Here is a 12,210-nt window from a genome sequence, read left to right as displayed (position 1 = left end):
GCTCAAAAATTTTGCAAAAAGATTTAGGCCGTTACTGGGCAGACCTTGAGGAGTCAAGAAGCTGAGCCCAATGAGGCAGATGGAGACATATAAGAAGTTGTTCTTTCTGCTCACTTTTCATCCTCATGCTGACACACCAAGTCAGTCAAGCCATGGTATCTACTCTTTTTCCTATTGTCAAATTACCCTTTAATTTCTCTGTGTGGTATTTCCTGAAAGTGGGGAAAAGAGGAACAAACATAACTCTCACAATTGTTTTCTCTTAGCAGACACAGAAGAGGCACCAGGAGCTAATCAGCCTCAATGAGCTGTCTGTGGTAAATATACTGCCAGTGCAGCCAGTCCCACAACAGCATTCCAGAGCCTAAAGTCTGTGGAAGGTACAATGGTCATAATACCTGAATTCTCCTTCCAGTACAGTTTACAGGACAGACTGGGAGGAAATTCCACCCCACTAATCCCACTTTATGTAGATTAATGGTTCCAAGGTTCCCATGCTGCTCCTTCTGCCAATGCTAAATTACTTTGCTCTTTCTGTCACTCTCTTCCTATCTAAAACTACACTTAATTTAATACTAACTACTGCAAAAGGTGTTTGTCTCTAGTCCATTAAAGAGCTTATCTGGTGAGATGTCTATTATTGACAATGGAAATGCAGAGCTTGCTTAGAGATTCTAAGAGATCTGTTAGGGAGCAGCACTACAGCAGTTGCTGGAGGACAGGCCAGCCTGCTTTGTAGTTCTAAGGACTGATGACCATCTGGTCCTTGATGCGTACTGTGATCTGGCCAGAACAATCTCTGCATCAGTCCAGCAGTCCCCTTGAGTACAACTAAATTAGCTAACTCCAACAGCGTGGAATTCCCAACAAGGTGTGGAGCAGGCAGTCAACCCATGACCATGCTAATTCCACTATGGAACTCGGTTTATTTTGACATACATGATTTAAAAATCAATGTGTGAAACCAAAGACATTATTGTTAGGTATCAGAGAATGAGCAGAATCATTTAGCTGCTAAGATTACTTGCAAGCATAGATTTCCATTCTTTACCAAATATCCTGTAACTTACAACTCAAATGTAACTTCTACTTCAATTCTTAACAGTGCTGCATTCTACTTAACCTTAGATACAAACATATGAATCTGTATTTCCAATATTTTTAACCTGTGGCTAATTCCTTCATTAGCAGTTCTCCCATCCAGATCCTTGGTTTCCATTGCTAGAACTACTGCTTGAATCAATAAAAACTAGCTCCTTCTACCTGCATTTAAGACTCATTCATAGAAAATTGGCTGATGTATTCAATTTTCTCACCAGACATCTATTGCTTTCACAAGAATATTCCTTATTTTTTAAAACTGTATTCAATATCTTACACTGAAACACTTGAACCTGAGACAAAGCCAACAAATGCAGAATTGCTTCTAGATTTAGTAGCATTTCTATTTTTCTTCCCCAAGAACTTAAGCAACATACTGCCTGCGTAGAAAGTGACTCAGTTCAGGCTCCTTGGGACATATGCACTCATGTGAATTTAGTTCTCAAGAAGCCATAAGTCTTACTAACAACATGCCCCCAAATATCAATAGGAAAACAAAAACTGAGCATGATTCTGATTTCTTCAGAAAATTACCAGAAGCTAAAAAGCAAAGGAACGGCACAAGGTTAGACTGCCTGGAATGGAAATGTGATTTTAAGATATAGTTTTCTTTTCTAAGCAGATCCCATAGCAACTGAAATAGCCCTTCCCAACATGGAAGCGATGCTGAGATGTTTGCCGTTTGTTTATGGGAGCTTCTTCACCAAGAATGAATCTGTGAGGCTAGGAGAAGCCTCTCTGAGGACAGAGAGATATGTGGACAGCAAGCCATCAAGCAGAAAAGGGCAGGCTGGGGAGCTAAAGGATATTGATGAAGTCAAAGTGGTTTTCCTTTCCTCAGTTGTGCTTCTCTCTTGTTAGAGAAGCCTACAGTTGCTCAGCAAAACACACAGCTCAACGGGAGCAAAAAGCAACTGCAGGGAATGCCACTAACACTACAACCTGCTCCTCTGTTTTCAACTCCTTGCCACAAAAAGTACTGTGCTACAGCACCCAGCAGTACTTAGCTAATGGAGAAACATCAAATAAACCCGACTGCAATGGGATTAAGCCGACTGAGCTTAAATAAAACAACAAAAGCAAAAGGAAATGTATGTTTTCCAACTGGATATGAGTCCACGGAAAATGTACTTACTGAGGCTCTTCAAGGCAGTTCTCAACTGAAAACCAAACACTGGAGCAGTGAACTCACAGAACCCTGTTACTGTCCATTGTTTCCCCAACCAGAACTCTCATCTTTGTTAAAGGTTCTTGGAATTTGGAATTTTTGAGTTGTTTTTTTTCTTGCCTGACAAACAGGTGGGTTTCTGTCTTTTGAAGGGGATAAGCTCCTGCTTGCTTCCTGAGACCAGTCCCCACTTCAGGCAGAAGCCCCTGTGCAGGCTGCATGTACGCGCAGCTTCCACTGCGTGGCACCTTGTGACAGTCACACATGCCTCCCAGAGCTGTAGTTGATTTTGAGGACTGCATTAGAGCCGTGAGTGACCCAGCTGGCATCTGCAGAGTCGAACGGTAACAGCAGTTCAGACATTTGGGGCTGATGCCAAATCTGACAGAGAAGCTGGTCCTGACAGGTTGGGTGCTACTGCTGCTCAGCTGTCGAATCCACACCAGGATTTCAGCTCACCAAAAGGCAGCTCATTTAGAACACAAGACGAGCCTCTCAGCATCTTAAGCCTGCCATTTTGCACTAATGAGTCCCTGGTTAAAATGTATGAAGAGCTCTGGGAGTAAGAACTGCAACCCATGACTCTTCCCTCCATTAAAAACCCTAAGAGCTAGGGTTAATTTCTCAGCAAGATCTTAAAGTTCCTCGTATGCTTTAGTTTGAGCAGGGAAACAGCTGGAAAACTCAGACTTAAATGCCATCCATCAATGGACAAGGCTGAGTCTTCTGCCTTGCAGAGGACAGTGCTATCAGTGAGCTGTTTTCCTCCTCTTTCTCCTCTTTCAAAAGAGAGTGATGCTCCGAGCTACACTCTAAGCACTCTGTGTCTGTTGGCATATGCCAGATATACTCTGAGGTAGTCTCACAAAAGGAGCCCCTTTCAAAAGAGGCTGAAGGACTGAGTAGCTATAGATCCTAAGACAAAATGCTTGGATGCAATAGGCTCTGTGCTGTGCTGGATGATGCACCTGGGGCAGTTCAGGCCACGAACAGAAGAATAAGTCAGGCATGCCGAAGCCACGGCCCCCAGGCTGCGTGCGGCCTGGCACATCTCGCAGTGCGGCCACCCTCTGCCCTGCCCCGTCATGGCGGCAGCTGTGTCCCGGTGTGCACCCATCACTCGGCAACAATCAAAGCACTGGTGTGCGACTGGCACTGTTACTGGAACCAGAGGAAGGGGAGGGTGCAGTGCAGTGCTGACTGTTTCTTGTACCCATCACACACACTAAGTTGCATCAAACTCCACGTGTGTTACACCTGGCACATGCTTGTGCTGCTTGTTGAGAACAGTGCAGTGTCGAGACAAATAATACGGCACTATGCTTAATTTGTAAGGAAACTGTCAGCTTTCAAAGATTACAATTTGAAAGGACATTATCTGCAAAAACACGCTGCCAAATTCGATGCATATCAAGGAATGCTTTGTAAAGACAAAACAGTGGAACTAAAGTCTGTCATCTCCACATAATCTTTTTTAAAAAGTTAACACAAATAGACTCAGTTGTAAATGCTAGTTATTTGGGAGCAAATCTGATTGCAAAAAAAAAAAATAAATCAAAACCATTTACTGATGATGAGTTTATTAAGCAATATTTGGAAAGTGTGGTAGATGTAATGTGTCCTGATAAAAACCAGATTTTTCTAAAATCAGTCTCACCAGACTGTAGCCAGGTGCACAGAAGAAGTAGGAACTTCTGTCAAAGGAAATCTGGAGAGTGCCAATTTCAATTTTTATGACTTGGCAATAGATGAAAGTACTGATGCCACAGATACGGCTCAAGTTTTCATTTTCATCAGAGGTATTGATAATGAATCACTGAAGAAATAGCTTCTTTGGTGCTGTTAGAAGACACAACTAAATATCATGATGTGTATGAAGCAGTAAAAATTACGTTAAAGCAATTTTTGTTAGCTCTTGCCAACAACTCATCTGGTACAGCTATTGATGCTGCCCCGACGATGATTGGTAAAAAAGAGTAACTTATGAAATTAATAGAAGATGACACAATTACCACGGGCAACTCATTTTGATGAAATATCACTGCATCAGACACCAAGAAAATTTATGTGCAAAAGCTTTAAAAATGGTAACATCAAGCCAATTGTCATCAAAGCTATGAATTTCATAACGTCCATGGGATTGAATCATTGCCAGTTCCAGGAGTTCCTTAAAAGAATGGATGCTGATTATGGAGACATCATTTACTTTTCTTAAGGAAGGTGGCTAAGTCAGGATAAAACGCTAGAAAGATTTTATGATTTGCAAAATGAAATCAATTCATTTATGGAACCAAAAGGAAACTTTGTGCCAGAAATTGAAGATGAAAAATGGCTCATAGATACAGCATTCTTGGTGGATTTGACCACTCATTTAGAAGAGTTAAGCATAAGGTGAGAATCAACTTATCTGTGCTGTGTTTCAAATCATAACAGTTCAAAATGAAATTTATGGCAAGCTCAAGATATGGCAAATAATTTCATGCACTTTTATGTGTTGGCTAAACACTATCATAAAATATGCAGCCTTGTTTTCAGTTTTGATAAAAGAATTTGAGAATAGGTTTCAGATTTCCAAAAAAAAATCATCTTTTTGTTCATGTTCACAACTCCATTTCCTTTTGACATAAATACATTAACTACACATTTTCAAACGGAACATATGAAGTTGCAGCCAGACGTTCAACTCAAAGAAAAATTTGATTATGTCTCTTTACTAGATTTTCGTAAGACCTGTCTTAAAAGACAAAAATATCCCGTGCTTCACAATCACACTTTATACGTCATCGCTTTTTGGCAGTACATACATTTGTAAACCACTGTTTTCAAGGATGAATCACAGGAAAAGTAATATTTCATCAAAAATTTCTGACAAGCACCTCGAGAACTCACTAACATTTGCAACCAGACACTGATGAATTATTTTCAGAAATACAAGGTCACATATCCCACTAATTTTATGTTTTTGTTTCTCCCTGTGTTTTATATTTAAATAAAAAATATATTAAGAATAAGTCTTGTTACTTAGATACATTAACTATATTATAAATTTGATATGCGTGTCAAGACAATTCCTGCAAGTCAAAACATTGGACACCCCTGACATAAGACAAGAACTTATTTTTTAAATGAGCCCTCCCAAAAGCAACCACGTAGTGCCCCAATCTGTGAAAATCAAATGCCCAGAAGTAACATTACATTCTTCAAACAATGCATGCTAATTCTTTCAATTCCTATCATCAGGCTGAGCCTCTGAGAGTTCAGCACTGAACATCTGCTAAGCCATGCACCGCCACTTCCACTTTAGCAGCCTTGCTGAAAATGAGGTAGCATCCACACAGGGCACATATCCATTGAGCTACTGTACAGTATTACCCTTGACATGTCTTACAGAATGCAAAGGGTTTAACTGGTACCCAAGGAGGTGCTGTTTCAAGACCAGTGGCTGAGAACAGCTGTTGCCCAGCATGATCATCCATATGTTATAACATACATAAATATATATGTGCACACACACACAAAGTGTGAGTTGAACATGTCCAGGCCAATCCACATCCATGGATTAATGGACATTAACAGCATTAATAACCTTTTTCTTGAATAGGTAACCAGGAAAATCCTACGTTTCCATCTCAGTTTGAAGCCTTCTTTCTTAACACTGCACAGCAGCAGGTTACTGAGGATGGCGATGCAATGAGTACAGAGAATACTGGAAGCCATAGGAACAGGGGAAGACTTTGTCTGGCAGCATTGGCAGGACTCCTAAGCAAAAGCTTCCAGTTTCAAAAGCTATCAACATACTCAGACACTTCATTTACACTTCAGGCACTGGCAAAAAGGACATGGTTTTTTCTTGCCATCTTTGTTTGTGGAAAGGAGACGTATTCTTAGCATTCTCACACACAGTCACACTCAAAGGCTCCATGAGATGAACTCCCCAGAGGGTATGAATTAACTTAGCTCCAAGCTGTTATGCTTAATTATAACAGAAAGGCCACAGAGCTTTTGGTTTGGAAAGACAGCTGCAAAAATAAAACAACAAGGTAAAATAGATGGTACAAAATATCCACATTTATACCAGTTCCAGGGACCTTAAAATGTTTTGCTGTGTTGGTTTTCTTTGTTGGTGGCAGTGGTGGCTTGTTGGTTTTTTTTCCATTTTTCTCTCCAAACTCACTCTTATAATATCTTCACACTTAATATTTTTGGCTAGATAGATCACTTTAAAGAGAAAACCTGAAACTACTGCAGAGGCTCATGGAGCACAATCAGACCATTTGCAAAAAATTGAAATGATGTCCTCGGAACTTGACATTTTGAGAGTTTGATTTCTGTTTCAAATTATTTGCCATACTATTCCGCCGCACAAGTAGGTAGATGGAGGAAAAGGAATTACCAAGAAACCTGGAATGTGCATGTTTGAATTTATTCTGTTAACCACTTTCATTGGGATAGAGCACTCATTCAGGATAGCAAGACTAGAAAAGCTAATGATGGAAAAATGATGGACTTTTATTGTAGCCTTCATTCCAAGGACTCCCCAAATACTTCATAAATTTCAACTGATACACAAACTACCCTTAGAAATCTCACTTTGTCACTACAGAATGCAGTAGCACATCTGGAATGCAGTGCAGCAGTTCACTAACAGCATAGAGTCAAATTCATGCATATTTACAGGCAGTATTGAGAGAAAAATGACATCCATCTGAAATCATGAGGATAATTTATGAGTGCAGGATGTTGTTATTAGTAACATTCTTCTAGATGCATGTGGTATTTTAAAAACAGAAAACAAGATGCATCCTGTTCCTTATAGAACTGGCTACGAGGCTACTAAAATAAAGCACGTCTTTCATCAGCTTGTGTGAGGACTGGCTCAGGTGCCTGGAAACCAAGGCTTACTCGTGTTTTTTATACCCTGTGGTTGCTTATGGTTTGTTGTTCATTTCTGTCCCCCTTTCCTGCCTGTCTGCAGTGCTCTGTCCTCTGCCAATAACAGACTAGCATGTATGCTTTTGCACAACAAAACACACATCTCCTCCTCACAACAGAGACAACTTTTCAGCAACTGTTGACTAAGGAAAATAAATGGGTTTTACTTGTCTCCTTAGGACCTGCTGCAGAATGGTTTATAAAAACTTCTCTTGCTTTTGACTGTGACACACAGGCCTCCTGAAGTTCCCTTCTCTGGTCTTTAATCCCTTCTCTCTGGGCTTACGGCTGAGGAAAGCTTTCTAGTTTTAATAACGTTACAAGAGCTCATGTGTGTCTGGGGATGGACCTGGAAAGCTTTGGGGTTGAATTATGCATTGTGACTAACAAGTTGCCCTCATTTGGTCCTTGACTCAGCAAACTTGCCTTTCTCAGCAAATCTCTAGGAAGTCAAACTACTTTAAGGGAAGCATGATTCTGATGCAAGTTTGTTATATGCTGTCGGTTCTGCCTTAGCTGAAAAAGGACAAGTGACAGACAGAGAGAAAGGAGTATGTGCTGGCCACCATCAGTTGTCCCTTCAGTACAACCCCACAGCCTCCACAGAGAGATTCTGTTTGTGTGGCTTTACCAAGCACATCCATCCAACCTGACATGGAGATTTAAGACTCATACTGTAGTGTCAGCAACCAACAGTAGGAGGCCAGATACCTGCATGAATCCTCACTTGCAGGATTCACCATGCAGACTCCATCAGTTAACCTTCAGAGCGTCATCATTTGGAGAACATCCTTGTCAACTGAATTGAGATTCCTGCTGACTTCAGGAGGGAGGGTGCTATTTAACTCCCAGGGGAACTTCACAGTGCTGCGTCAGTAAGATTCTGACTTCTAAAACCACAAATACACTGATTCTGATTCAGGCCTCTCTCTTCTCCTCCTGGAATGTGTTTTCTATGGATGACGAAATATTGATTAATAACAAAATAGATTCATTGGTATTTAAAGGAGTAAAGGGGTGAAAAGGATCAGCGAGTACAAGAGGAAGATGGATAAAGAGATATCAGTCTGACCCTAAAGAGCCTTCTGAAGGATGATCACATATAGAAGTTAGCCTTGCGTACTAACTTCAGTGTTGGTTCTGGTCAGTTTTAATACCTTTCTCTGGGTCATAATTTAGGAAGCAAATAGAGATCATGAAATCATAGAATCATTAAGATTGGGAAAGACTTCTAAGACCATCTAGTCCAACCACCTACCCCTGATGTTCCCCACTAAACTACAGTCCCTAGTATCACATCTACACATTTCTTGAACACCTTGCAGGGACAGCATCTCCACCACCTGCTTCACCAGCTCTAATTGCAGCCAAATTCTGAATATGTGGACTCCAGCGGAATTCATACCAGCCCAGTCAAGTATTTCTGAGCCAAATTTATCCCATGTTTATGATTCTCTGAAAATGCTCCTAGAAATCCAAACTGGTCCTACTAATAGACCCAACCTTCTCCTAAGTTTTTGTTTGTTTCAAAAAACAAAACAAAACAAACAAAACAAAACAAAACCTTTAGAGCATCTGCAAGACAGATAAATAATTTCAGGCCAGGAATCTGCTACAGAATACAGTGTTTTGACTTGTTCTGCATACATATAAATCACAAGAAATTATTCCTCTTTCAAGAAGAGTGAGAGAAGACACGATAAAAGAATAAAACTTTCTGTCTCTGCTGCCCTCAGGCAAAGTTTTTCAACATCAACAATCTTTAAGGTCAATCAAATCAGTGTCTTTCAATTCATTTCTTTTGATAAGCATCAACTTCAGATCTTGCCAAAAGGGCTCAGAAGACTCACAGACTTTATTGCTGTCCCACCACTGGCTCCTGGGAAATAAAAGGGGTTATTTTCCCTGCTGCTCACAAAAGCCTCGCTTCTCTGATAATTTTTTGTCATGCGGCCTATTGCAAGGTGCTAAACAATTTATTTAAATAGCAACTGTTCCAGTTTCTTGGCAGTAATAACATTGATGAAGGGAGGAGGAGAGATTTCCTTGAGTCATTCCACTTATCTGCCAGTTCTGGTACTGATTCAAAAGTGTTTTTCTCCCTTCCCATGTTGGTTTGCCCTTTTCTGAGACAGGCTGTACCAACTGTTGTCACTGGTAAGAACAGAGCTCCATAGCTTATCTAAGACAGGAAGCTTCAGAAGCACGGGAAATTGCTGGTGGGAAGTGAAATGAGTCATCCTGTTTGTGAATGGGTTAAGCAGTAGGAGCTTTTTCAGAATCTTTTAACTTGCAGCGACACAATGTCCTTACTCAGTACTGAGGAATATCACCAGACTGAAGAACCTGGAAGGAGAAAGCACTCATCCCCTCTCTGGTCCTTCAGTTACTGCTTTTTTCAGGCAGCTGTCCTCAGGCACTGCGCACTCACCATGTGCCTACAAACGAATAGGGCTTGTGCATACCTGCTCCCAGTTTGTCTACTGGCTTTCAACCTTTCTACACGTGTCTAGAGGTATAAGCTGTGCCACCTATGCATTTGCCTTCCACAAGTCTAAATTGTACTGAAGAGTTGCAGAGTAATCACAAACCATGTTCTTGCACTGAAAAAAGCTCTCTGACAGCAGTTTCACAGTTCCCTATATCTGCGTGCACCTACCCTTATATATACTCAAAGAATAGGCTTGGTGATGGCATAATTGTGCCTCTTTCTCAGCACCCCAAGCACACTGTTCATAGTGTACTTCCTTGTTTCCCCAAGATGCAATGACAAGTGCTTCTGCACAGCAGTGGTATGGCTAGGACCTCAGACCTGTGGATTCTTGCAGTGGAGCTTACAGCCAGCAATTACTTTAACTGGCTTTTTGCTGAAAGGACAGATGTATTCTTAGAATCATAGAATCATAGAATCACAAGGTTGGAAATGACCTATAAGATCATCTAGTCCAACCGTCTCCTCATCACCATTGCCACCACTAATACTAAACCATATCATGCAGCACGTCATCCAGACGCCTCTTGAACACTGCCAGGGATGGCGACTTCACCACCTCCTTGGGCAGCCATTCCAGTGCCTGACCACTCTCTGAGAGAAGAAGTTCTTCCTTATGTCCAACCTGAACCTCCTCTGATACAACTTGCAGCCATTGCCCCATGTCCTGCTCGTTGCCTGGGAGAAGAGGCCAAATCCCTCTTCACCACAACCTCCCTTCAGGAAGTTGTACAGTGCAATGAGGTTTCCCCTGAGCCTCCTCTTCTCCAGACTGAACAATCCCAGCTCCCTCAGCCGCTCCTCATAAGACTTGTGCTCGAGACCCCTCACCAGTTTTGTTGCCCTTCTCTGGACACGCTCCAGGACCTCAACATCTTTCCTGTAGTGAGGAGCCCAAAACTGAACATAGTACTCGAGGTGCGGCCGCACCAGTGCTGAGTAGAGGGGGATGATCACCTCCCTGCTTCTGCTGGCCACACCATTTCTAATGCAGGCCAGGATGCTGTTGGCCCTCTTGGCCACCTGAGCACACTGTCAGCTCATGTTCAGCCGAGCATCAACCAACACCCCCAGGTCCTTCTCTTCTTCACACTCATCCAGCCACTCATCCCCAAGCCTATAATGCTGCATGGGGTTGTTGTGCCCAAAGTGCAGAACTTGACACTTGGCCTTGTTGAACCTCATCCCATTCACCTCAGCCCAGTGGTTCACCCTGTCTAAATCCCTCTGAAGGGCCGCTCTACCCTCAGGCAGATCAACACCACCTCCCAGCTTGGTGTCATCTGCAAACTTGCTGAGGGTGCACTCAATGCCCTCATCTAGGTCATCAATAAAGATATTAAACAAGATGGGCCCCAGTACCAACCTCTGGGGGACACCACTTGAAACGGGTCACCAGCTGGACTTCACTCCATTCACCACGACCCTCTGGGCACAGCCCTGTAGCTAGTTCCTTACCCAAAGAAGTGCATATCTGTTCAGACCATAGGCAGCCAGTTTCCCCAGAAGAAGCCTGTGAGGGACCGTGTCAAAGGCTTTGCTGAAGTCTAGGAAGACTACATCAACAGCCCTTCCCTCATCTACCAGACTAGTCACCCAGTCGTAGAAAGAGATGAGGTTGGTCAAGCACGACCTGCCTTTCACGAACCCGTGCTGGCTGGGCCTGATCCCCTGGACACTGCGTACATGCTGTGCAATCTCATCCAAGATGATTTGCTCCATAACCTTCCCTGGTACTGAGGTCAGGCTGACAGGCCTTCTTCTTCCTTTATGTTTGCTTTACAGCAATTTACAACTTCTATCCTTTTGCTATATCATGTCCTTGTTCTGAAAACCAGGAAATTCAATAAATCGTATTATGGAAAGATCTAATTATTTTTGTCTTTTTTATTTTAAAGGGTTTTTCTAATATTTAGTAGTCAATTTTTTTTTTTTTTTTCCATCTGTGAGAGTTTTAATAACCTCTTTTGTCAGGCAGGGCAACTCATAAAGAATATAAATATTTTGCTGTTCCTTGGAGGGCCATTTGCATGTACAGTTGGGATTGTCAGAAACACAGTGACTTACCAGCAGATGATCAAACAGAAGGACTTTACCCAATATTGAAGTCGTCCTGACTTAATCCACATACACAACATTATCAGCATGCTAAAATCTTTGCTGCGTGCCTGCAGCATCCCCTCCCTGAAGCACCTGCAATACCAACAGACAGCAAGGCACGGAAGCTCAGAACATTGCAGGAATCTTGGGCTCTGATACTGGTGGTACAACTGATTTTCCTTTGAAGAAATTGCAGGCATAAGCCCCCCGGGATTGCCTGTCCTCCTGATGAGTTTCTCAGATAGCATGATGCTGATACTATTTGATTTTGGTCACTGTCAACACAAGCAGCTTGAAATGAACCAGTTCCTTGTACACAAATTCCTAATCCCAGTTTGATGAACCTCTTTACTGTAACCCACAACTAATTTGCTTAAGTGGTTTTATAAAACCAGGTACCACAAGACCATATAGCAGT

The 12,210-nt window shown here is 42.0% G+C and overlaps 1 protein-coding gene across 1 annotated transcript in view; it reads right to left on the bottom strand.

Annotated features, from left to right (window-relative positions):
* Nucleotides 1–12,210, bottom strand: part of LOC306948238 (deubiquitinase DESI2-like) — a gene marked incomplete at both ends in the record, with an annotated part of 52,215 nt that overhangs the window by 527 nt on the left and 39,478 nt on the right. The window lies entirely within an intron of this gene.

The sequence above is a fragment of the Tetrao urogallus genome (assembly GCF_951394365.1).
Source record: "Tetrao urogallus genome assembly, chromosome: 6".
Lineage (NCBI taxonomy): Eukaryota > Metazoa > Chordata > Aves > Galliformes > Phasianidae > Tetrao > Tetrao urogallus.
This window is presented reverse-complemented; position numbering and strand designations above follow the sequence as displayed.